The sequence below is a fragment of the Anabrus simplex genome, chromosome 6 (assembly GCF_040414725.1).
Source record: "Anabrus simplex isolate iqAnaSimp1 chromosome 6, ASM4041472v1, whole genome shotgun sequence".
Lineage (NCBI taxonomy): Eukaryota > Metazoa > Arthropoda > Insecta > Orthoptera > Tettigoniidae > Anabrus > Anabrus simplex.
In genome coordinates, this window is record NC_090270.1 from 39,160,254 (window position 1) to 39,188,194 (window position 27,941).

A 27,941-nucleotide genomic window follows, 5' to 3' on the forward strand; every position below is an offset into this window, starting at 1 on the left:
GAAAACAGTAGCTTTGGACAGATGGTCTCTTAATGCAACGTCAATTTCAGAACTAAACTTGACGAGGCCTCAAAATATGCCAGGATTCGATGATTCACTTGTTTCGTCATGCCCGCGCAATGCCATCTCAAACGCGCCACAGAACTTTACACAGCACATAACGATTTTTCCGTACTTGGTCGTTGTCTCTTTCCACAGACTGCCTGTAAGCACAGTCAAATTACTGACGGTTATCGTGTCTTCCCAGGAGATCGAATTGTAACTGGGCAAGCATATGAGATTTAGAACTTCTGTGTTTCTTTATAAATTTTTTGGACGAATATCCTATATCTACCACTCCGACTTTGGTCCAAGTCCCTTCGCTTTCATCACTCATGAATCATAAAAAAGGAAAACAAATCAACATGCTAGTAATTTCGCACCCACAGATCCACTCGATTCTTTTATACAGTATAAATCCATTCTGAATTTACGCACGATTTCATTAATTTTACTTTTAGGATGCCTTGTTTTATCAAGATCAGGCATTGGGCGTCCGGCATCCTTAATCTTAATCTTAAGTTTACGCTCAAGATAGAGAGAGAGAAGAAAAGTTTGTCTTTTTAAGTATCATATCACTGTTCAAACTCATTATGTAGGTAGCACCTTACCTTTCCCGGGAACAAAAATTATGGACGCAACTACAGTGCACAAAAATACACACACGGAGAAAATATTGTAACTTTTTATGTCCTAAAAATTAAGTTCCTGAACGGCACAACAGTGCAGAAAAACACTCACACGCTTGCACAGCGTACATTAATATTACGAATTATGATTACTATTGCAAACTGTTGTAAACACTAGCATCACACTTGAAGAACAGAGTAAACTTTAGGCATGTATGTTCGCAATGTTGGTAACTTAATTTTAAGAACTCCTGTGACTAGGCAATTAGCGTTTTCTTTGGCATTACATTCCCGCTACTCTTTGCCTCGGTGATTTTTAAGTTAATTTTCTCTCCAACAAGTAATTATTCCAAAGAAGGCAAATGAACAGATGTTTAGTAAATATTGATGTGTTTGGGAAAAGACATCAATTGGAATTTGACAGTTAAATGTGACTGCTGGCAGTAATGATGCTCTTCAACACTAGCGCTAATTATGTGCACTATTTTCTGCTACGTAGTTGAATTCCTGTAAGGGCAACAGATGGCAGGCACACACTTACCCAACGCAAGGTCAGTCTAGACAGACCTTGCCCCAACACCCCTGACAACACTAGAGAGAGTGGCATATTGCGCATGCGTAAACCAAGGATATCTGTTTCTGCGATATCCTGGCCTTGTCTACGTGCCGGCCGATTTCCCCGCGCACCTCGCCACTCCCTTCGCCCAGGCACGGTCGGAGAGATAGCCTTCCAAGGGGGTTCATTCCAGACAAGTATCCAGCCACGGAACGTGCGCTGTTCACATGAATTGAAAGCCAGTACGAGTATATTACGGATAGATGGGCTAAGCAAGAGCTTCGAGATTGACAAGGGAGTTATGAATACTAAGTAGTTGAATAAAATTTGATATAAACTGGGGGTTCATTGCTCCATTGCGCTATACCAGAAACCGCCACTGGAACAAACATCTCTTTCCAGTTCTACAGGTCAACGAAAACAAGAATAATTAAAAACTGGAGACTGGGATTATCTCAAGAAGTTTGAATGGAGTAAGAGAAATGAGAACAAGATATTATCTCAGTAGATATACCTGTCGTATTATCATAAAAGTGACAAATAATTTCAAGGTTTCGACTCTTGAAGGTTTTTCAGACAATTTTACCCCGTGATCTGTTATTTACGAGAGTATTTCGGCAATTCCTCATTGGTGGTGGTGGTAATTATTGATATAAGAGGAAGCACAACTAGGCAGCCGTTCCCTTTTAAACCCCCTGTGGGAGGGGGCAGTAGCATAACACCCACGGTATCCCCTACTTGTCACAAGAGGTGGCTAAAAGGGGCCCCAGGTGCTCTGAACGTGGGGGGGTGTGGGTCGGTGAGCATGGGGCCCTTAGCTGAGTCCTGGCATTGTTTCCACTTACTTGTGCCAGGCTCTTCGCTTTCATCTATTCTATCCGACCTCCCTTGGTCAAGTCTTGTTCTTTTCCGACCCCGACGGTATTAGAGCACTCGAGGGAGTCTTTCATTTTCACGCCCTTCGTGGTCTTTGTCTTCCTTTGGCCGATACCTTCATCTTTCGAAGTGTCGGATCCCTTCCATTTTTCTCTACGATTAGTGTTATAATTATAGAGGATGGTTGCCTAGTTGTACTTCCTCTTAAAACAATAATCACCACCACCTCCACGTTCTCTCTTAACACTAACCCGAGGTAAGAAAGCCCACCTGGAAACTAGGATCGTTAACGAGCCATGCCTCCCAGTGATTAGCAGGTTTGAGTCCCGCTGCTGAAACAAATCAGCAGCAGCATGTTGGCCGGCATGGTAAGAGAGGGGGTGGTAGGCCTATACAGTTTTTAATCATTGAATTGTATTCCAAAAGCCTTGATTTAATTCCCAGACCTCTCCTTAGTGTTTATGTGCATGGGGGGGGGGGCGGAGGGGTGTATGACGTTGATGCTGATGATTCATCCGTCGCATGGGGACGATAAGCATCGCTCCCCTTGGCGTTATCTGATAGGAGTAGACTCTGTGTCGGCAATGGGTTTCACCTTCTCCCTATCTCATACCCACCATCATCATCATATCAGGTCCCACATGTTTGCTAACACTCCGTATATAGACTGTCACCGCGACGATCGACAAGCAGCTGCGTTGTATGCACAGCGATATCCAGACAGGTGACATTCAGATCGGTGTTTGGTGTGCTGTTAGTGCAAGACGAATAATTGAGCCTATTTGTTTCCAGACGACAGTAAATGCAGAGAGGCACGAAGAAGAAATTTTGACGTCGTTCTTCCATCAGTTAACGGAAGATGTAAAATCGCGTGGGTGTTCTCAACAAGATTCAGCCGCTTCTCATTGAGCTGAAGATTCCCTTCTTACAATCTCGAAGTGTTTGCAGACAGAGTGATCAGAGCTGGTCTATTTCCCCCTCGTTCTCCAGATCTAACAGTGTGTGATTTTTATTTGTGGGGTAAACTGAGAGAAAAACTGCTACTCTAGGTGCGGTAATTCAACATACGGTGGAGTATGCGCGTGCTAGGTGCGGTAACTCAACATACGCTGGAGTATGCGACTGCTAGGTGTGGTAACTCAACATACGGTGGAGTATGCGCCTGCTAGGTGTGGTAACTCAACATACGGTGGAGTATGCGCGTGCTAGGTGCGGTAACTCAACATACGATGGAGTATGCGCGTGCTAGGTGCGGTAACTCAACATACGGTGGAGTATGCGCCTGCTAGGTGCGATAACTCAACATACGGTGGAGTATGCGCCTGCTAATTGCGGTAACTCAACATACGGTGGAGTATGCGCGAGCTAATTGCGGTAACTCAACATACGGTGGAGTATGCGCCTGCTAGGTGCGGTATCTCAAAATACGGTGGAGTATGCGCGTGCTAGGTGTGGTAACTCAACATACGGTGGAGTATGCGCCTGCTAGGTGTGGTTACTCAACATACGGTGGAGTATGCGCCTGCTAGGTGTGGTAACTCAACATACGGTGGAGTATGCGCGTGCTAGGTGCGGTATCTCAAAATACGGTGGAGTATGCACCTGCTAGGTGTGGTAACTCAACATACGATGGAGTATGCGCGTGCTAATTGCGGTAACTCAACATACGGTGGAGTATGCGCGAGCTAATTGCGGTAACTCAACATACGGTGGAGTATGCGCGAGCTAGGTGTGATAACTCAACATACGGTCGAGTATGCGCGTGCTAGGTGTGGTAACTCAACACACGGTGGAGTATGGACGTGCTAGGTGTGGTAACTCAACATACGGTGGAGTGTACGCGTGCTAGGTGTGCTAACTCAACATACGATGGAGTATGCGCCTGCTAGGTGTGGTAACTCAACATACGGTGGAGTATGGACGTGCTAGGTGTGGTAACTCAACGTACGGTGGAGTATGGACGTGTTAGGTGCGGTAACTCATCATACGGTGGAGTATGGACGTGCTAGGTGTGGTAACTCAACATACGATGGAGTATGCGCTTGCTAGGTGTGGTAACTCAACATACGATGGAGTATGCGCCTGCTAGGTGTGGTAACTCAACATACGATGGAGTATGCACCTGCTAGGTGTGGTAACTCAACGTACGGTGGAGTATGGACGTGTTAGGTGCGGTAACTCAACATACGATGTAGTATGCGCCTGCTAGGTGTGGTAACTCAACATACGGTGGAGTATGGACGTGCTAGGTGTGGTAACTCAACGTACGGTGGAGTATGGACGTGTTAGGTGCGGTAACTCAACATACGGTGGAGTATGGACGTGCTAGGTGTGGTAACTCAACATACGGTGGAGTATGCGCGTGCTAGGTGCGGTAATTCAACATACGGTGGAGTATGCGCGAGCTAGGTGTGATAACTCAACATACGGTCGAGTATGCGCGTGCTAGGTGTGGTAACTCAACATACGGTGGAGTATGGACGTGCTAGGTGTGGTAACTCAACGTACGGTGGAGTATGGACGTGTTAGGTGCGGTAACTCAACATACGGTGGATTATGGACGTGCTAGGTGTGGTAACTCAACATACGGTGGAGTATGGACGTGCTAGGTGCGGTAACTCAACATAGATGGAGTATGCGCCTGCTAGGTGCGGTAACTCAACATACGGTGGAGTATGGACGTGCTAGGTGCGGTAATTCAACATACGGTGGAGTATGCGCGAGCTAGGTGTGATAACTCAACATACGGTCGAGTATGCGCGAGCTAGGTGTGGTAACTCAACACACGGTGGAGTATGGACGTGCTAGGTGTGGTAACTCAACATACGGTGGAGTATGCGCCTGCTAGGTGTGGTAACTCAACATACGGTGGAGTATGCGCGTGCTAGGTGCGGTATCTCAAAATACGGTGGAGTATGCGCCTGCTAGGTGTGGTAACTCAACATACGATGGAGTATGCGCCTGCTAGGTGTGGTAACTCAAAATACGGTGGAGTATGCGCGTGCTAATTGCGATAACTCAACATACGATGGAGTATGCGCCTGCTAGGTGTGGTAACTCAACATACGGTGGAGTATGGACGTGCTAGGTGTGGTAACTCAACGTACGTTGGAGTATGGACATGTTAGGTGCGGTAACTCATCATACGGTGGAGTATGGACGTGCTAGGTGTGGTAACTCAACATACGATGGAGTATGCGCCTGCTAGGTGTGGTAACTCAACATACGATGGAGTATGCGCCTGCTAGGTGTGGTAACTCAACATACGATGGAGTATGCACCTGCTAGGTGTGGTAACTCAACGTACGGTGGAGTATGGACGTGTTATGTGCGGTAACTCAACATACGGTGGAGTATGGACGTGCTAGGTGTGGTAACTCAACATACGGTGGAGTATGGACGTGCTAGGTGCGGTAACTCAACATAGATGGAGTATGCACCTGCTAGGTGCGGTAACTCAACATACGGTGGAGTATGGACGTGCTAGGTGCGGTAATTCAACATACGGTGGAGTATGCGCGAGCTAGGTGTGATAACTCAACATACGGTGGAGTATGGACGTGTTAGGTGCGTAATTCAACATACGGTGGAGTATGGACGTGCTAGGTGCGGTAATTCAACATACGGTGGAGTATGCGCGAGCTAGGTGTGATAACTCAACATACGGTGGAGTATGGACGTGTTAGGTGCGGTAACTCAACATACGGTGGAGTATGCACCTGCTAGGTGCGGTAACTCAACATACGATGGAGTATGCGCCTGCTAGGTGTGATAACTCAACATACGGTGGAGTATGCACCTGCTAGGTGCGGTAACTCAACATACGATGGAGTATGCGCATGCTAGGTGCGGTAACTCAAGATACGGTGGAGTATGGACGTGCTAGGTGCGGTAATTCAACATACGGTGGAGTATGCGCGAGCTAGGTGTGATAACTCAACATAGGTCGAGTATGCGCGTGCTAGGTGTGGTAACTCAACACACGGTGGAGTATGGACGTGCTAGGTGTGGTAACTCAACATACGGTGGAGTATGGACGTGCTAGGTGTGGTAACTCAACATACGGTGGAGTATACGCGTTCTAGGTGTGCTAACTCAACATACGGTGGAGTGTACGCCTGCTAGGTGTGATAACTCAACATACGGTCGAGTATGCGCCTGCTAGGTGCGGTAACTCAACATACGGTGGAGTATGGACGTGCTAGGTGTGGTAACTCAACATACGGTGGAGTATACGCGTTCTAGGTGTGCTAACTCAACATACGGTCGAGTATGCGCGTGCTAGGTGTGGTAACTCAACACACGGTGGAGTATGGACGTGCTAGGTGTGGTAACTCAACATACGGTGGAGTATACGCGTTCTAGGTGTGCTAACTCAACATACGGTGGAGTAGGCGCGTGCTAGGTGCGGTAACTCAACACACGGTGGAGTAGGCGCGTGCTAGGTGCGGTAACTCAACATACGGTGGAGTACACGCGTGTTAGGTGCGGCAACCCACCATAATGAAAAGTATATGATTATGTATTATGATGTATGCATATATGCATGTATGTATGTATGTACGGGTATGCAACTGAAACAGCCGGGGACACATAAGGGACCCCTACAATTTGATATATTATAATGTTCGACTGACTGACTGATTTTTTCTCTTTCTAATTATTGTAAAGTACGGTATGGCTTAGATCAATTGAAATGAATTTCACAGAACACACTAATGGATTAGAAGGCCGACTTTGCTACATACCTGAACGCTTTACATATCAGAGAATGTGAAAAGCAGCTGTTGCTCACGTTTGCCAATACCTGGGAATTCACTAGCAGCGGGCGGGAGTGTTAGAGAAGTGTTCGCTTCAGGCAGCAAGAATTGGAACGCAAGTAATAAGGCAATCTGGTTTAAGGGATGACATTCTCCTGAAGTGAAAAGGTTGAAACCTACTCCCCCTTCTCTTCCATACAAGACCATAAGCAATAAATTACGTTTTATTCTTAGAAGCCGTGTATATAAGCATTTTAAACGAACTAGTAAATGTGTAAAATGAAGAAAAAGAAACAGAATTATTTCAGTAGTGCAAAATGTTGCTAAATAGAGAAACTAATTTATATGCATCCTGATATATATATACAATGCACAACATGTACATGTTTGCTATTGGTTTAACGTCACACCGACACAAACAGGTCTTTTGGTAACGTTGGGATAGGACTGAGAAGGAAGTGACGTGGCACAGCCCCCAGCATTTTCCTAGTGTGAAAATGGGAATCCATGGAAACCATCTTCAGGGCTACCGACGGGGGTATTCGAACCCACTAGATAGCGAATGCAAGCTCAGAGTTGCGCGACCCTAACCGCACGGCCAACTCGCTTGGTAAATTTATCTTTGTCCGGGATTGAGGCCACCACACACAGAAAGCTGAGCTAAGCTACGCAATGCTGCTCAACCCAACGACAATAATCACTCCATTGAAAAAAAGCAAAAACCAAACCAAACCCCATGGCACTACAGCCCTTGAAGGGCCTTGGCCTACCAAGCGACCGCTGCTCAGCCCGAAGGCCTGCAGATTACGAGGTGTCGTGTGGTCTGCACGACGAATCCTCTCGGCCGTTGTTCTTGGCTTTCTAGACCGGGGCCGCCATCTCACCGTCAGATAGTTCCTCAATTCTAATCACGTAGGCTGAGTTGACCTCGAACCAGCCCTCAGGTCCAGGTAAAAATCCCTGACCTGGCCGGGAATCGAACCCAGGGCCTCCGGGTAAGAGGCACGCACGCTACCCCTACACCACGGGGGCGGCCTAATCACTCCACTGAAGTTACATAGAATGGCATACACATACTGGTGCCCTAAGCTATGCTAAGCTATGCTAAGCTATGCTAAGCTAAGCTACGCAATGCTACTCAGCCCAACGACAATAATCACTCCAATGGAGTTACATAGAACGGTACACACATACTGCTGGGTTAAGCTATGCTAAGCTAAGTTACGCAATGCTACTCAACCCAACTACAATAATCACTCCATTGAATTTACATAGAATGCGCTAAGCTATGCTAAACTAAGCTGAGCTAAGTCAAGCTACGGAATGTTACTCACCCCACTGCGCTAAGCTAAGCTATGCTAAGCTAAGTTAAGCTACTCAATGCTACTGAACCCAACGACAATAATCACTCCAATGAAGTTACATAGAATGGCACACACACACATACTGGTGCGCTAAGCTAAGCTAAGCTAAGCTAAGTTAAGCTACTCAATGCTACTGAACCCAACGACAATAATCACTCCAATGGAGTTACATAGAACGGTACACACATACTGGTGCGCTAAGCTAAGCTAAGCTATGCAGTGCTACTCAACCCAGCGACAGTAATCACTCCAATGAGATTACTTAGAATGGCACACACATACTGCTGGGCTAAGCTAAGCTAAGCTAAGCTAAGCTACGCAGTGCTACTCAACCCAGCGACAATAATCACTCCAATGAAGTTACTTAGAATGGCACACACATACTGCTGGGCTAAGCTAAGCTAAGGTAAGCTACGTAATGCTAATCAACCCAACGAGAATAATCACTGCAATTAAGTTACATAGAAGCTAAACTTTGCCAAGGAGGCGATTTTCATAGCTGTAGCTGACTTCGCGCATGCGTACAATCACTTTTTGGGCATGTGTGTGACTTTTGTGAATTACCTCAATGCTGGATCTATTGTATTGCTTAATTGTTTCTGTGTTTGTTAATTATCATGAAAAGCAGACGAAAGAAAGAAAGACTGATTGAAGAGATACAAAAATATACTTGTTTGTAAAATTATTAAAGATACCTAACCATGAAAGACTTACTGTTGACAAGAAATAAATGAAACTTTTGAAATTGATTGTACGCATCATTTACTACTTTTGCATACATTTTTACCTTGCTTTCGGTAATTTGACTACTTCAAATTCAGTTTTCCTTAAGGTCATCCTCAGCAATAGAGGGGGAGTTCAGGAAACTGTTCGTGATTTAGACGAAAGTAATTTTTAATTTTTCATCATCTCCACACATTGCTTGATGGAATTCACCACGAATTATTCTTTTTCCAAATTCACGCATACAGAATCTTCTCCTCTCTCTGTTTCTTCATCTTTCTTCACCTTCCACGACAGTGGCCAATAAAAAAGCCTCCTCTTCAATTAATCCGTCATCTTTAAACGGTTACCTAGCATAGATTTAGCTTAGATTTTTATCCATGACATAGCACAACATTAAAGTCAAATAAATATGAAAGTTTATTTGTTCCACCTTTTCAATACATAAAAAGAATTTACAAAAATAATTAAAACTGTAGGGACATATTCCGCTCTTCAATCAAGAGCATCATCAGCCTATATCTCCAATTGAAAGGTAAATAATCAGGTACCTGATTGTAATTAAATTAAATATAAATGTGAAGATGATGTTACAAATGGCGAGCGAAATGGTTGACAATAGTTTAAAGATTAAAATATTTAAAAAGAATAAATTTATTATTATAAAATTTTACTTCTATCCATATTTTAATCTTTAAACTATTGTCAACCATTTCGCTCACCATTCGTAACATCATCTTCACATTTATATTTAATTTAATTACAATCAGGTACCTGATTATTTACCTTTCAGTTTGAGATATAGGCTGATGATGCTCTTGATTGAAGAGCGAAACATGTCCCTACAGTTTTAATTCTTTTTTTTTAAATTCTTTTTTTTTGTATTGAAAAGGTGGAACAAATAAACTTTCATATTTATTTGACTTTATTGTACATTTCAATACGGACCAAAATATGAGAATCATAACATGTAATAGCACAACATTGCTTAGCATAGCAAGCCTTATCTTAGATTTCTATGCGTGGTGGCCTTTAGACTGTTGATTACAGTTCTGCATTGAAGTTTGATAATAAAATACAGACTGTTAACATTTTAAGAATAAAATTAAAGAAAATGAATCTTCAATTTAATAAACCGGTATTCGTAACTTGTTGCTGTGACTAACAGAAGCGCCTGTGGGAAACAAGGATGCAGTAGATAAGTTTCCCGATGTAGAAGCTGTCTATGCTGTTTACCCACCATAAACTCTGGCTTCAAACTTCTTCCATCTCCCTATCTCATCGCTGATGTAAACAAACAAAAAAATTCAGGGCTCGCGAAGTTAGTTTTACGTAGTGCAGGACGGAACAAACTCTTCTCCTCAACTCCTAACAATAAACAGCATAATTTATTAGCTCTAAACCGGAGGCTCAGACAATATTTACATCTCGTACAAGAACAAATATGCCGGGGTGTGTATCACTTTAAATTTAAGTCTAATCCTATCAGCGCAACTTGTAAATTTATTGTAAGTGAGATTCTGAGTAACGAGATAGCGGATATTATTATTATTATTATTATTATTATTATTATTATTATTATTATTATTATTATTATTATTATTACATCGCCATGCCCAACTAAGGGGCACGGTTGGACTGTTTTATCAGATATTTTTGCTTTCTTCTTCTCCCAAAATCTCTTCATCGTCTCACTAAGATTTTTGCTGCTTTCTTCTGTCCAGGTGTTAGGTATTATTATTATTATTATTATTATTATTATTATTATTATTATTATTATTATTATTATACTCTTCTTCTTTCTTCGATTTTGGCCTACTTCGGACCACGTTAAACAGTTGACTTGTCAGTTAGTCCTTTTTTCTTCTCCCAGAACTTTTTCATCATTTCGCTGCGGTTCCTCTTCCTCCCCTCTGACCATATGTTTTTGGACTTTTTATTTTGTTTTTCCTGGACCCCCTCGAATTTGTTATTTTAACTCGAAACATTTAAGATTTATTTTGGATTGTGGCCAAGTTCCTCCATATATTTTCTTGTTTCTCTACCCATTTAGTATTTGCTTTTAATTTGATGATACCGGGCGAGTTGGCCGTGCTGTGAGGAGCGTTCAGCTGTGAGCTTGCATCCGGGAGATAGTGGGTTCGAACCCCACTGTCGGTAACCCTGAAGATGGTTTTCCGTGGTTTCCCATTTTCCCATTTCCCATTGATAAAATAGCAAATAAGGGAAGGGCCAGAAGGATGGAGTTAGTCTGTAGATAGAAAAGACAAATCTATACCTTAATTAAGGCCACGGCCGCTTCCTTCCCATTCCTAGGCCTTTCCTGTCCCATCGTCGCCATAAGACCTATCTGTGTCAGTGGGACGTAAAGAAAACACCAAAAAGAAAAAAGTAAAAAAGAAAAAATATGTGATGATGTAGTTAAAGATGTTCTTCGTTAGTCGACTCTCGTTCATTCTTGTGAGGTGCCCATAATAATTTCAGTCTACTCTTACATGTGGTGTCTGTGATCTTCTCTGTCTGTCTGTACAGATCTTCACTTCTCTTCCTCCATGTACCATCCATTCCTTTTACGGGCCCTAAGGTCTTTCTCAAGATTTTTCTTTCTTTCTTCTTTAGCTTATTCATTTCTCTTTTCTTATTCAGTATCAGACATTCTGAACTGCAAATTCCCTCTGGCTTGATAACCGCGCTATAGTGTCTGATCATTGCTCTCTTTTGTTGTCTCTATTCTGTACTAATCTACAGGCTAACTCCATCCTTCTGGCACTTCCCTTATTTGCTATTTTATCAAGTCCATTCCTCTGGATCTATTCATTAAGGCAGGGCCTCTCAAACGCCCAAACTCTCACGCGTGCAGAGCACGGTGCATAGGCTCTGTGCACTGTGCATCGGTACGCTTCGCCTCAACTCGGCTTGACTCGGATGGTGTAGTGTGCTGAGAGCGACGAAGCGTTTGGTGGTAGACGACGTGTTTATCAGGGAAATAGATAAGCGCACGACAACAACATAATAATGGAGCAACCTGTTTCGAAGAAAGCAAAGACTTCCGAAAGTCCATTTCAATCAAACTGGGAACTTCCGTATTTTTTTTGTTTGTTTGTCGTGACGATAACGCCAAATGCTTAATCTATGGGACGATAATTACGTGCGTAAGAAAATCGTCTATTGAAAGACACTACAACAGACTACATTCGGAAAATTATTGTGAAGTCATAGGAGACGTCAGAGAGAAAGAATTAAGGAAGCTGAAACAGCTTGAAGAAGAGCATTCTATATCCACAAATGAGGTTTGTTCCAGTACTGTAGCATTTTCATTTTGGTTACGGGTTCTGCATTTCTTAAAAATTATGTTTACATTCCTCTCAAACATGTATGTGTATTTCTAATTCACTTTTTTAATTTTTTTAATAACACTGGTAACCTTGTCCCATACAACTGTGCGTCTCCGCTCACCACACGTAAGCATTTCGCAGTGGGGGAGAAACAGCAGTGAAGGTGAGGAACGCGGAGAAAGGCCGAACGGGGAGACAGGTGTAGGGAGAGAGGAGTGGGGGGTCTGCACTCTGGTCAACCAAGCGAAGTCGTCTTTTGCACCGTGCACAGTGCATGCACCACGCGCATGCACCCTGAGAGGCCCTGCATTAAGGTATTTAAATTTATCTGATCTCTTGAATTTCTCATACATTGTTTATTATTATTATTATTATTATTATTATTATTATTATTATTATTATTATTATTATTATTTAGTCCGGCTCCAAGGCTAAATGGTTAGCGCGCTGGCCTTTGATCACAGGGGTCCCGGTTTCGATTCCCGGCAGGGTCGGCAATTTTAAGCATCATTGGTTAATTTCTCTGGCACGGAGACTGGGTGTATGTGTCGTCTTCATCATCATTTCATCCTCATCAAGACGCGCAGGTCGCCTACGGGAGTCACATAGAAAAACCTGTACCTGGCGAGCCGAACATGTCTTAGGGCACTCCCGGCACTAAAAGCCATACGCAATTTCATTCATTTCATTTCATTTCATTAATATGTAACGAGAACTTATCCCCTAAATTTTGTTTTTTGCTATTGGTTTTATGTCGCACGGACACAGATAGGCCTTTTGGCAATGATGGGACAGAAAAGGGCTAGGACTGGGGAGGAAGCGGCCGTCGCCTTAATTAAGGTACAGCCCAAGCATTTGCCTGGTGTGAATATGGGAAACCACGGAAAACCATCTTCAGGGCTGCCGACAGTGGGGTTTGAACCCACTATCTCCCGAATATTCCCAAATTTCGTAGTGTTAATAGTTTCTGTCTATAAACCATTACCGCAACTGAGTAATACGTGCTGTGAAGTTCGGTAAGTGTTCCAGTTCAGTCTATGTGCAGTCTGTTTGCGAGCCCAAATACAAACCAACATACACGATAAAAGCTTTACACTGTTTAAATGCGGACGCTCTTGCTGCAGTTGGCTTGGTGGTTCATAATTATAATCGCAGATATCCCAAGCTCAAGCTTCGTTGGCACTTTTAAATACAGACTGCTTGTTTAACTCTAAACAGAGCACATTTGTGTAAATTCACACATCTGTGCATAAATATCTTTTTCCAGGTTAAACAATAACTACAGACTCCAATTTATCGTTCTTGTATAGCATTATTATTGTGTCCGGCTCCATGGCTAAATGGTTAGCGTGCAGGCCTTTGATCACAGGGGTCCCGGGTTTGATTCCCGGCAGGGTCGGGAATTTTAACCATCATTGGTTAATTTCGCTGGCACGGGGGCTGGGTGTAGCCTATATGTCGTCTTCATCATCATTTCATCCTCATCACGACGCGCAGGTCGCCTAGGAGGGTCAAATCAAAAGACGTGCACCTGGTCAGCTGAACATGTCCTCGGACACTCCAGGCACTGAAAGCCATGTGCCATTTCATTATTATTATTATTATTATTATTATTATTATTATTATTATTATTATTATTATTATTATTATTATTATTATTGTCATCATCACGTGGCAGAGAGCCTACGTAGCTGCACGCCGGCCTCTCACCGCTGGATTCCGTGGTTCAAATCCCGGACACTCCATGTCAGATTCATTGTGGAGTATAATTGTATGTATGCATGTACGTTTGTTTGTTGAGTCCTGAACTCGAAGACTGGTTGGAATCTCCACAGATCCACCATCAGCTGTCAGAAGTGGTCTTGGTGTCACTGAAGAAGAGAACATGGGAACTGTGGAGCGAGGTAGTTTCCCGTTGTCTTCATCACCGAGTCAGAAGGTGCTGTTGTATATCCTTCTATCAAACCTACTACGATGCATACACGAGCTGATCCTATGAGCAACACTTTCACACTATTCATCACTCGGCCTGGCTTCATAAGGAATGGTATTATTATCATCGCTCATACCTCTGTCACTTTCATATCGTCACAGACAAGAATAAGACTGAGAAAAAAAAGAAAAAAAGGTATAAGAAAATTTCTCATCTTCACGGAAAAAGCGTAGAATCATGGAATTTTTTTTTCAAATTGCTTTACGTCGCACCGACACATATAGGTCTTACGCCGAGAATGGGATACAAAAGGGCTAGGAGTTGGAAGGAAGCGACCGTGGTCTTAATTAAGCAACAGACCCAGCAATTGCTTGGTGTGAAAAAAGGAAACCATGGAAAACCATTCTTCTTGTGAAAATGGGAAACCATGGAAAACCATCCTCAGGGCTGCCGACAGTAGGGTTCCAATCCACTATCTCCCGGATGTAAGTAAGCTCACAGCTGCGCATCCCTAACCGCACGGCCAACTCGCCCGGTTCATGGATATGTTTCCAGGTTTAGAAGACGAGAGAAGAGTACATACTCTTTGAGTGTTCCCCTCTTAGTAGCCTCTTACGACATGCGGTGGATACAGATAATGCATCCTGTCACTCTGCTCGCAGGGGAGATAAAGAATTCCGATAAATCGAAAGAAGTACTGTATGTAAGATCGTGGTCTACGTCCAACAACATGACAGCTGATCCAGCACACAAAACTTCTGTTTGTTACGTCCAACAAAATGGTCGCTGATTTAACACACAATTTTATGGCGATAAATATTCGTAAGATACGTATTATGAGAATAATTCTGCTGCCTTCTGTGACGTTACCATGTGTAAGGGGCTTTGATGTGACCTAGACCACGACTAGCTACAATATACCAGACCTTAATGCAGTTATCGATATTAGCTAAAATGGCGCTGCGTTCGGTTTGTCCAAATGTACACAGGAGCACATGCGAAGCATCATTTTAGTTCTTTCTGATGGTTTACTTTGATTGGGAAACACTAGTCTAGTGATGTATTTATTAAAAATTTGGTTTTAAAACTACTTCGATATATTAGGACGTGTCGATCGTATCGTGTGCCTGGATGTAATTTATATTAAAGCAGATGCACTCACATTCAGATCAAGTGTACTTAATGCATCGTGATGTTTTCGTAGTTACAAATAATTAATTAGGGTGTACTAAAATATAAATTTGTCAATATAGAGAGGATGTTTTCCGTGTACTTGATGAGCTATTTATTTCCGGATAAGGCCAAAACTCTGTGTTGGTGCCTATCCTGGAACGTTTCTCATTTACTATATTTTTTGAGGTTTTAATAAGTGAGGTTATAAAGTGATAAAGCTATTTATTTTATCTGTGAATGATGAAATTATCTTTGTTTAATTAGAGGACAATATATCAACTCATATACTGTCACCTACAGTAAGCATTTACGTGACAAACGATTTCGGTGTTAAAGTGTTTTTTTTTTTTTTTTTTTTTTTTTTTTACTAAAGTGCATATGCCACCAGAGAACTTAAAATCGATTGTTCTAATGAGAGACAAAGATTATCTGAAGTGAAACAGATGTAGTATATCAGTTAGGTGAATCGTTATTAGAATCATTGTTATGAGAGAATTGAAATTCGTGACAAGGTTATGTTTCTAATAATTTATTGAACGAGGTAGGCTATTATATTTAAAAGCGTACAGTACAAGAAAGGCCATTGAAATGAATGTATTTCTAAAACAAGTACTGATTTATAGGAATAATTACTGTGTGGAGTAATTTTCGAAGGGTGCCAACTATATCTACACCAATTCGATAAATTTCCAACTTTTTTGAAATCATTTAAAAAAGACTAGTTGAACAATTGACACGTAATCTGCCACTTGGACGATATCCCTAAATTCAGATATTCCCCCAGGTCTGTTATTTTATAATGCAATCCTATATTGCCCATTTCCTGAAGCATACAAGTTAATAGAAAATAATTATATTTTGAATTTTCCACATATTGCTTATCTAAATATAGGCTGTTTCTTGACAGTATTGCTTCTATCACCCAAAGTAAAGTACGGTATTCTGTTCGTCATTATTGACAACTTAGAAATTCAATTCGATAATCAGAAGGTTATGCTTGTATATCCTCAACTGCCCTTACATCAGGACTGCAACCCTCAGAAACAGAAGAGATTAAAGTCCAGAAACTCATCATGGAAGTTAGGCGAGAAGCTCCTGGAAACACATTTTGATGCTGATGAGATCTGGCGCGAAGAATGGACCTCTTCAAATCCTGACCACCTGAGTTTAATCCACCATCCTTGTAGAGCTCCTCCTGGTTGCAATTTACCGAGAAGGGAATGGAGATCTCTAAACAGAATCAGGACAAACCATGGAAGGTGTAAATTCTGGCTTCACAAGTGGTGAGAATCTGAAGACCCATTCTGCGACTGTGATAATGTGCCTCAGACCTTCCAGCACGTTGTTATGGACTGCCCAAAAAGAAGATTCAATGGATCTGTTCAAGAATTACATAGTGCCTCTACAGAAGCAGTGGACTGGCTGAAAAGTCTGGACATTAAGTTTTGAATGCTGGCCTGTAAATTACATACTTATTTAAGAAATATGTATTTATATGTATTTATAATGTATCCTTGTTTTGCCATACGAAATAATAATAACAGGCTTGTTTACATTCAACCGATACGTCGGCCATGTTGATTTTGCATTAAGGTCTGATACTATTGTAGATGGTCTTGCGTAGACGAAACGCCAGCCAAAGACAGCGGAAAATAGTTTTAAACACAACGCCATTTGTACGTACTGTATATAGAAGGCAGAGAGAGTTCCGGCACAGCGTAATAACACGAGGAAGAAGATGACGAAGACTTAGTACAGATATATGACGAACACTGATTGCCTATCGGTTTTCTGCCCACGTATAATTGACGACGCTAATTACAGATAGAACCCCAGTCCAAAAGTCCTTCATGCAAGCAACGCAATGTTAGAAACATCCTAGGGACATGAGCTACGAATTTTAGGTAAGTAGAATATAAAATAAAGTATGAGTATGTGCAATGTGGCTTGCAGACTACTGGTACTATTCCCATCGACGGGCAAGATCTAGTTAAAGCCAACCAATTTAAATACCTTGGATCACTCATCACTCATCTCCTCAGGCGGAAAGACATTACCAGACACCCGAGCACGAGTAAATCCATCTTGGCTGAAGTGGCGTCAGGTCACTGGTGTGCAATGTGACAAGAAAATTCCCACCCGCCTGAAAGGAAAAGTCTACATATCCATGGTCCTACCAGTTGCACTCTATGGGTCGGAATGCTGGCCTACGACTAAGAAGCATGAGCAGGTTCTACATGATATGGAGATGAAAATTTAACGTTGGTCACTGGGTCTTACAAGACTGGACCATGTCAGAAATGAAGATGTCCGAAGGCGATTGGAAGTGACATCTATCCCAGAGAAGATGCGAGAAGCGCGACTTTTAGACGATATGGTCATGTCGTACGAAGCCCTGCAGGCTCAATGATACATGCAGCCCTCCGATTTGATCCTGGAGGTTCTCGATCCCGAGGTCGTCCCAAGAAGCAATGGATCGACTGCGTCTTGTAGGCATCCCTGAAGCTGACGCCCTTGAACGCAGGAAGTGGAGGATGGCATGTTTAAAAGCGGACCCTGCACCAATGCGGGACTAAACGCTAGGGAAGAAGAAAAACTATGAGAATATATTCTTTATTTATTCCTAAAAATTGCAATCCTTTTCTTAATCATCGTTATCCGGTGGATTAGATTAGCAGTTTACCGGGCGAGTTGGCCGGGCGTGTAGCGGCGCGCGGCTGTGAGCTTGCATCCGGGAGATAGTAGGTTCGAATCCCACTATCGGCAGCCCTGAAGATGGTTTTCCGTGGTTTCCCATTTTCACACCAGGCAAATGCTGGGGCTGTACCTTAATTAAGGCCACGGCCGCTTCCTTCCAACTCCTAGGCCTTTCCTATCCCATCGTCGCCATAAGACCTATCTGTGTCGGTGCGACGTAAAGCCCGTAGCAAAAAAAAAAAAAGATTAGCAGTTTTCTTTTTCAACCGCTACGAGCGCTAATGTGGGTCAATGCAGAGTTTCACTTAAGCCCTTATAACTACATTTGGTGTGTACATTTTTCAAAATATCAAAAAAAACCGCCTGAGGTACTGAACCAAGGAACACATTACAGAAATAATTGAATTTGGCTAAGATTTGAATAAAAAGAAAACGAGTAAAGAAATAAGCGATTTTAGGCTGTTTTCCGGAAATGCATTTTCGAAATTTGTCTTTTTAGTTTGATAGAGATAGTCATGAATTACAATTTGGAATCTTTTCGGGCCCTTTAGCCCTTCAACTTTGGGCACAATTGAGAAGATTGCATAATTTTACGTTTTTTTTTCGTAGTGTGGAGACCCATACTTTATCTGCTAAGAAATGTTTGCAACATTAAAACACATCCATTTGATCCAGCCTGTACCGGGAGATATAGCACAGTGTTCGCTCTAGACTGAGAATGTAATTCATCTAATGATCTGTGTGTTTTACGATTTGTGCACTCCAACGTTAAGGCGCGAAGATTGTTAATACTGCTCTTATAGTGTTATTATCTTCCTGGATGTACGGAGATTTGAGCTGAAAGGAGGAACGAAGCTGAACAATCAGTTGTTGTCATTGTTCGTGCAGCATGCTGTGGACCTGATTACAACAGCCGGCCGCTAATTGGCGCAGAGGGCCGTGGAACTCGTTAGTAACTCCGCACCGACTGTTCTGTTATTGTGATCGCAGTGACACAGTAATATTATTTAAAGTTTACATATCTTTCAATAGACTTTCTTTTTTTTATTTGCTTTACATCGCACCGATACAGATAGGTCGGTCTTATGGCGAACTTTCAATAGACTTGTAGATGGACCGTAGGACATTTTTGCAGTTGACAGTAACACTCCTACTGAAATATATAGAAATATAAAAATAAATCGCGCGAGTTCAATCAATTTCTCCGCCACACTGAACATAGAATCATGGATATGTTTCGGGCTCAGAAGACAAGAGAGCGAGTACAGATTCTTTGGTTGTTGCCTTCTTAGTAGCCTCTTACGACATGCAGGGGGCACAAGGTAATGCATACTTTAACTCCATCCCCCTGTGGATGGGGGCGGTAGAATACATACGCGGTATCCCCTGTCTGTCGTAAGAGGAAGCGACTAAAAGGGTTCCTAGGAACTCTGAACTTAGCAGCGTGGGTTGGCGACCACGAGGCCATTAGCTGAGCCCTGGCATTGCTTCCACTTTCTTGTGCCAAGCTCCTCACTTTCATCAATCCTATCCGTCCTCCCTTGCTCAACACTTGCTCTTTTCTGACCCCGACGGTATTAGAGCATTCGAGGCCTAGGGAGTCTTTCATTTTCACGCCCTTCGTGACTCATATCTTTCTTTGAGTGATATTTTCATTTTTGAAGTGTAAGTCCTCTTCCATTCTTTCTCTATGATTAGTGTTATATAGAGGATGGTTGCCTAGTTGTACTTCTTCTTAAAACAATAATCACCACTACCACCACCACCTCAACCACCTTTGACTCCACCCACAGGGAAGATAAATGAGCGTGTCCACAAAACAATGGTAAGTTAAGGCTCATGAACTGTGAAGAGATGAATTGAGTCGTATGCGCGAACAAACGTCTATGTTACATTTTTATGGCATTTGAGATATTCACGGAACAAGCATCTATGATGTGTCCTAGATATGTATTTGCAGGTAGTTTGAGCATATCTCAACAGATGGCTATAGTATTCCGGAAAATGTGAAGAGAAATGCACTTGAAAAATAATGGAACAAAAGTCTATGTTACATCGTTTCCCGCGCGAGCGCTCGACAATGTCACGAATTGAATGCAATGTAATGAACACATTCTAGTCCGGAGATTGTTCTGGTTTGTTCAGTCTTATATTACTGAGTTTATTTAGTTACTCATCGAAACCATAATCATGCAATCAGACGATAGTAGTGATCGTAATGTACTGTTGTAGCCAAGCAGTATACACAAGTTGACGAAAAACAGATGCAGGAAAAGGAAACGTGACCCTAGTGAGTGGAAAGATGTACGCACCAAATCATTATAATTAGGCTAAAACTTTAAAATAACACTATTCCCCTCTGCATCCATACATTATGTACGAATGAGTGAACGCGTGCACTTATAACCTGTTGGTTTACGGAACAAAAGTCTATGTTACATTCTCTCGCGTAGCCATGTCCCGCGATCAACAATTATCTTTATTGCCGTTTTTCTCAATATGTAGGGAATGTAACATAGACGTTTGTTCGCGCATACGACTCAATTACATTCTAGACGTTGTAAATGTAACACTGATCTTCTTCTTAACCAGCCCTGTGGTGTAGAGGTAGCGCGCATGTGTCTTATTTAAAGGGGTTGGGTTCGTTTTCCGGCCAGTTTAAGGATTCAAATTCTGAATTGAGGTGTAGAACGGGATTCATCTGATACGAAATTTTCTCAAGCTCTTAGTTACAGGAAGAAAGCGAACAGTGAGAAGATGGCGCTTCTGACTGGTACACATACAAGAATACTGGTTGCTATGGTTACAATGGTGTCAGGAAACTGATGACGTTAATATTGCAGATAGACCAAAAACACATCCATGTTGAAACTTTCAACGGTAATCGTAGTCAAGAGTCAACACCAAGTCCAGGAAAATGTTAATGCCAGTTTTCTGACGGTGGTGATGGTGGTGATTATTGTTTTAAATGAAAGTACAAACAGATAACCATCCTATATTTACGCTAATCACAGGGGGAAACATTAAAGGAGGTCCAACACTTCGCAAAAAGGAGATATCGGCCGAACAAGGGCAAGGGTCATAAAGGGCGTGAAAATGAAAAACTCCGTAGGCCTCGACACCTCATACAGTCGGGGTCAAAAATGAACATGAGTTGACCAACGGAGGTCGGAGCCTGACACAAGTAAGTGGAAGCAATGCCAGGACTTAGCTAATGGCCTTGTGGTCGCCAACCCACCCTCCCAAGTTTTGTCGCAAGTTGCTTTCCGTCGCACCGACACAGATAGGTCTTGCGGCGACGATAGGACGGGAAAGGGCTAGGAGTGGGAAGGAAGCTACCGTAGCCTTAATTAAGGTACAGCCCCAGCATTTGCCTAGTGTGAAAATGGGAAAACACGGAAAACATCTTTAGGGCTGCTGACAGTGGGGTTCGAACTCACTATCTCCATAATACTGAATACTGGCCGCACTTAAGCGACTGCAGCTATCGAGCTCGGTCGCTCCCAAGGCAATGTCGTGTGTTCTCTCCTATCGCCCCCACCCACAAGGGGGACATTTTTGTGACAATGAATTCAGAATAGGAATGGACGAGTATTACGAGGAGTTTTCAGTGCTATGTGATCTCTAGGTTTAGGATAGATAAAGTGAAGTCTGCCTGCAGATGGATAAATATAGAAAAACTCGAGGACAAATAATTTAGACGCAAATACTGAACATGGGTATGATTACTGAAAAGTTCCAAGGTTCGGGATTAGGAACAGATGGGTGGCATACAGGAATGCTATAGTAGTAATGACGTGGAAATATATACTGTCAGTAGTATAATATACGGGTTCTGCCGCCACCTCCACCTCAGGCTCCCAGTGGCCACCTCCACCTCCACCTCAGCCAGAGGCCTCCCAGTGGCCACCTCCACCTCCACCTCAGCCAGAGGCCTCCCAGTGGCCACCTCCACCTCCACCTCAGCCAGAGGCCTCCCAGATGCCTCCTCCACCTCCCGCGGGAAATTTGAATTTGTAAACAAAGCCACGTGCTTTTTGACAGACAACAACGCATCGCAAACCTCAGTACTGCCATCTTGACGGGCCTAAACCTCAGTAGTGCCAACTTAACCTAACTAGCGCGAGGTAAACAAAGCCACGTGCTTTTTGACAGCCACGTGCTTTTTGACAGATTTGTAAACAAAGCCACGTGCTTTTTGACAGCTCTCATCAACAACAACGCATCGCAAACCTCAGTACTACCATCTTGACGGGCCTAAACCTTAGTGGTACCAACTTAACCTAACTAGCATGAGGTAAACAAAGCCACGTGTTTTTTTGACAGCCACGTGCTTTTTGACAGATTTGTAAACAAAGCCACGTGCTTTTTGACAGCTCTCATCAACAACAACGCATCGCAAACCTCAGTACTACCATCTTGACGGGCCTAAACCTTAGTGGTACCAACTTAACCTAACTAGCATGAGGTAAACAAAGCCACGTGTTTTTTTGACAGCCACGTGCTTTTCGACAGATTTGTAAACAAAGCCACGTGCTTTCTGACAGCTGTCATCGACAACAACGCATCGCTAACCCCAGTACTGCCATCTTGACGGGCCTAAACCTCAGTAGTACCAACTTAACCTAACTAGCGCGAGATAAACAAAGCCACGTGCTTTTTGACAGCCACGTGCTTTTTTGACAGCTGTCATCCGCCATCTTTAAACCACAGAGCACCGTGCTGCCCTCTTGCGTCACCTGTCATCGGCAGTGCTGCCATCTTGACGGGCCTAAACCTTAGTGCTAACAACTTAACCTCACTAGCTCGAGATAAACAAATCCACGTGCTTTTTGACAGCCACGTGCATTTTTGATAGCTGTCATCCACCATCTTTAATCTATAGAGCACAGTGCTGCCCTCTTTAGCTACTTACCTTTGAAATGTGGTGGCGGATAATTTGAAAAATGCTTTTCGACAAGCAGCCATCTTTAATCCAGAGAGAACAGTGCTGCCCTCTATGTGGTGGCGGCAAATTGAAAAATTCCACGTGCTCTTGTTTGAAAACAAACTCACGTGCTTTTTTGACAGCTGTCATCTGCCATCTTTAATCTATAGAGCACAGTGCTGCCCTCTTTAGTTTGAAACGTGGTGGCGGTAAATTCCACGTGCTCTTGTTTGGAAACAAAGCCATGTGCAGCTGTCATCCGCCATCTTTAATCAACAGAGCACCGTGCTGCTATCATGCGGGCAATTTCATCACCTGTCATCCGCCATCTTTAATCCACAGAACACCGTGCTGCCCTCTTTATGGCTACTACCTTAAGCATGTAGTAGCGGGCAATTTGAAAAGTTCTGTTAGCTATCATCCACCATCTTTAATCAAGAGAGCACCGTGCTGCCATCTTTAGTTGAAATGTGGTGGCGGCAAATTCCACGTGCTCTTGTTTGGAAACAAAGCCATGTGCTTTTCTGACAGCTGTCATCCACCATCTTTAATCAACAGAGCACCGTGCTGCTATCATGCGGGCAATTTCATCACCTATCACCCGCCATCTTTAATCTACAGAACACCGTGCTGCCCTCTTTATGGCTACTACCTTAAGCATGTAGTAGCGGGCAATTTGAAAAGTTCTGTTAGCTATCATCTACCATCTTTAATCAAGAGAGCACCGTGCTGCCATCTTTAGCTAGATACCTTTGAAATGTGGTGGCGGCAAATTGAAAAATTCCACGTGCTCTTGTTTGGAAACAAACTCACGTGCTTTTTTGTCAGCTACCATCCGCCATCTTTAATCAACAGAGCATAGTGCTGCCCTCTTTAGTTTGAAATGTGGTGGCGGCAAATTCCACATGCTCTTGTTTGGTAAACATAGCTACGTGCTTTTTTGACAGCTATCATCCGCCATCTTTGAGCACCGTGCTGCCCTCTTTATCGCAGTAGATGTAAATTCGTCACCTGTCATACGCAGTGCTGCTATCTTTAGCTAGATACCTTTGAAATGTGGTGGTGGATAATTTAAAAAGAAAAATTCTACAGCAGTCCTCTCTCAACGCTAATTGCATAAGATGGCGGCTATACATGACTCCTTAAGGGTGCTTACGCAAGATGGCTGCTATACACAGGTTCTTATGAGACGCCCTTGGGATGCTTGCGCAAGATGGTGGTTATACAAGGCTCCTTATGAGACGCCCTAGTGATGCTTGTGCAAGATGGCGGTTGCTCTTATGAGGCGGCTTAAGGGTCCTTGCACAAGATGGCTAGAGACGCCCTAAGGATACTTGCGCAAGATGGCGGACACAAGATGGCGGCTATACACGTCTCCTTATGAGACGCCTTAAGGGTGCTTGCGCAAGATGGCTGCTGCTCTTAGTTTAGAGACTAACGTGTCGTGCTAGTTCGATTCATTAAATTTAGGGCTTAAATGCAAAATGTTAAATATCTCGAAAGCAGTGCATCGTAGAGCAAAACGGACAAAAATTTTCTGCTCAATACCTCGGTTCGAAGTACGAGGATCAAGTAAAACATAGTCTAATGATGAGATCAACGGTTCGGTTCCTACTTAGGCCCTTTGGCATTCACTCTGTTTTAGCTTGTATTGAAGTAAGTCTTCGTAACATGATCAGGTCTAGCTATGGTAGAGAGTATAACGTGCCGTGCAGGTTCGATTCATTAAATTTGGGGCTTAAATGCAAAATGTTAAATATCTCGAAAACGGATAAAAATTTTCTACCTGATACCTAGGTTTACAGTATCAGGAACATGAAAAAAACATAGTCTAATGATGAGATCGACGGTTCGATCCTTACTTAGGCCCTTTGGCATTGGCAGCTATCTATTTCTACAAGATGGTGACTATACATAGCTTCTTATGAGACAGCTTAAGAGCGCTTGCACAAGATGGCTGCTGCTCTTATGAGACGCCCTAGGGGTGCTTGCGGGAGGTAGCAGCGACAAGACGGTGACTATACACAGCTGCTTATGATACGGCCTAGAGGTGCTCACACAAGATGGTGGCTGCTCTGATGAAGAAAGTTAGCTTTGCATCGTGCAGGTATCTTTACAGCACTAAACCTCATACCTTTGAAATGTGGTAGCAGGTAATTTGAAAAATTCGACGTGCTTTTTCTTCACAGCAGCTATCTTTAAACAATAGCGGCTATACATAAGCTGTTAAGGCCTCCTCTCATGTCAAGGTATAGCTCTATCGAACAAGTTTAAACCTGCATCGGGATAGCTAGAGTAAGCATGTGCTGCAGTGATGACGTCATTATGCATGGTTAGACTTGCAAATCACTAAAGAAACATAACAATACTAGAATCGAACACCGCACTCTATGCCGTTAACTTTATCATGTGATCGGAACATTGATTGAAGTGTTTAGAACACTAAATAAGTGATCAAGACTATAATAGAACACTGTACTCGATACAACATGTGTTTAGAACATGTCAGGGGATACCTTTGTTCTAAGAAGATTAGATTACCGCACATTCCTTGGCTAAAGGGCTAATGGGCTAAAGGGCTAATGGGCTAAAGGGCTAAAGGGCTAAAGGGCTAATGGGCTAATGGGCTAAAGGGCTAGGGCGCCTCTCCTCTCTTTATCCGGGCTTGAGACCGGCTCTACAACTAGAGGCGGAGTTAACACCCTAAGGAAGGGAGAATGTTAGGAAATAATCTATACGAATATAGCTACTCGATCGACTATATACTACAGATGGATGACTTAGGTGAGGGTAAGCGCTTACTTAATAATACCAACACGACGTAATTCATGCTCTATTTCAAAAATATCTTCTTTGTACTGTGTGTAACCAGCATCATGATAGGCTCTTAGCAGTTGTAAACGTTTTACCAGTACGTTGGGGTCTTTACAGTAGCTTATATCTACATAGGGTAACAGAGGCTTGTTGTGAACTTTGAGTCTATATGCAGACAGTTGATGTGCAGGGACTTGTTTTGATATAATACGTGCTTCAGCAGTAGCGTTTCTAGGTACAAACATAACTTGTTTCGATAGCGATGAAGCGTTGAAATTTCCTTCTTCTTTACCTTGCATCTCTTCTTGAGATGTTTGCACTTCGACAGAACGTGTAGTAGGCTTAGGAAATGAAGTAAAATCATCAAGCTGTAATGGCAATGAATTTTCTTCTTCTTCTACTTTCCCTTTACTACTGTTTTGATCAACATCATTATCCTTATTATCATAATCATGATCTTGCCTCTCTTTATCTTGAAGTTTGTGCTCAGTAACAGAACTTGCAGCAGGCCTAGACAGCAAGGGAGAATTAAAAATCTCTCGCAGAGGTGTACTTTTTAAACATAAATCAGTGTTCGCTGGAATATGGTTGAGCTCTTTGTATTTTGTTCCCGATGAAGCTACATTACACGCGGCTTCATGACGTTGAGCGTTGTATGCGTTCTTGAACTCTCTTCTACAATGTTTGCATTGAAAAATCATCCTACATGATATCTCATGACGTCTCCTGTGATAGCTTCGGGAAAATGCTTTTCCACACTCTTCGCAAATATACCTAGAAATAGGTTTTTCCATGACGGACTTTTATCTTCTGCTAACAGATTCTTCTTTAAATCTACTCGACATTTGTTACTCTCTACTTCGATGATGCGAACAGCTTAGCGATTAATAGTAAACTAACACAAAAGCGTATAACCAAGGTAGCAACAGTAAGGTTTAAGCCCATCAAGATGGCAAGAGTGAGGTTAGCGACGTTCTGCTGTTGGATTTTAAATTCCGCGCTGTAACATGCATAAGGTGGCAGCCTTGAGGTTTACTGCCCTAAAGATGGCAGCAGTGAGGTTAGCGACGCTCTATTGTCCTTCAAAGTGAGGTTATGTTTGGTAAACATAACCACGTGCTTTTTTGACAGCTGTCTTCTTGACGAACCCTAACCTCACTTTGAAGGACAATAGAGCGTCGCTAACCTCACTGCTGCCATCTTTACGGCAGTAAACCTCAAGGCTGCCACCTTATGCATGTTACAGCGCGGAATTTAAAATCCAACAGCAGAACGTCGCTAACCTCACTCTTGCCATCTTGATGGGCTTAAACCTTACTGTTGCTACCTTGGTTATACGCTTTTGTGTTAGTTTACTATTAATCGCTAAGCTGTTCGCATCATCGAAGTAGAGAGTAACAAATGTCGAGTAGATTTAAAGAAGAATCTGTTAGCAGAAGATAAAAGTCCGTCATGGAAAAACCTATTTCTAGGTATATTTGCGAAGAGTGTGGAAAAGCATTTTCCCGAAGCTATCACAGGAGACGTCATGAGATATCATGTAGGATGATTTTTCAATGCAAACATTGTAGAAGAGAGTTCAAGAACGCATACAACGCTCAACGTCATGAAGCCGCGTGTAATGTAGCTTCATCGGGAACAAAATACAAAGAGCTCAACCATATTCCAGCGAACACTGATTTATGTTTAAAAAGTACACCTCTGCGAGAGATTTTTAATTCTCCCTTGCTGTCTAGGCCTGCTGCAAGTTCTGTTACTGAGCACAAACTTCAAGATAAAGAGAGGCAAGATCATGATTATGATAATAAGGATAATGATGTTGATCAAAACAGTAGTAAAGGGAAAGTAGAAGAAGAAGAAAATTCATTGCCATTACAGCTTGATGATTTTACTTCATTTCCTAAGCCTACTACACGTTCTGTCGAAGTGCAAACATCTCAAGAAGAGATGCAAGGTAAAGAAGAAGGAAATTTCAACGCTTCATCGCTATCGAAACAAGTTATGTTTGTACCTAGAAACGCTACTGCTGAAGCACGTATTATATCAAAACAAGTCCCTGCACATCAACTGTCTGCATATAGACTCAAAGTTCACAACAAGCCTCTGTTACCCTAT

General features: G+C 42.7%; 1 protein-coding gene across 1 annotated transcript in view; it reads right to left on the bottom strand.

Annotated features, from left to right (window-relative positions):
* Nucleotides 1–27,941, bottom strand: part of LOC136876074 (dipeptidase 1) — a 535,571-nt gene that overhangs the window by 21,803 nt on the left and 485,827 nt on the right. The gene's annotated exons all lie outside the window — the stretch shown is intronic.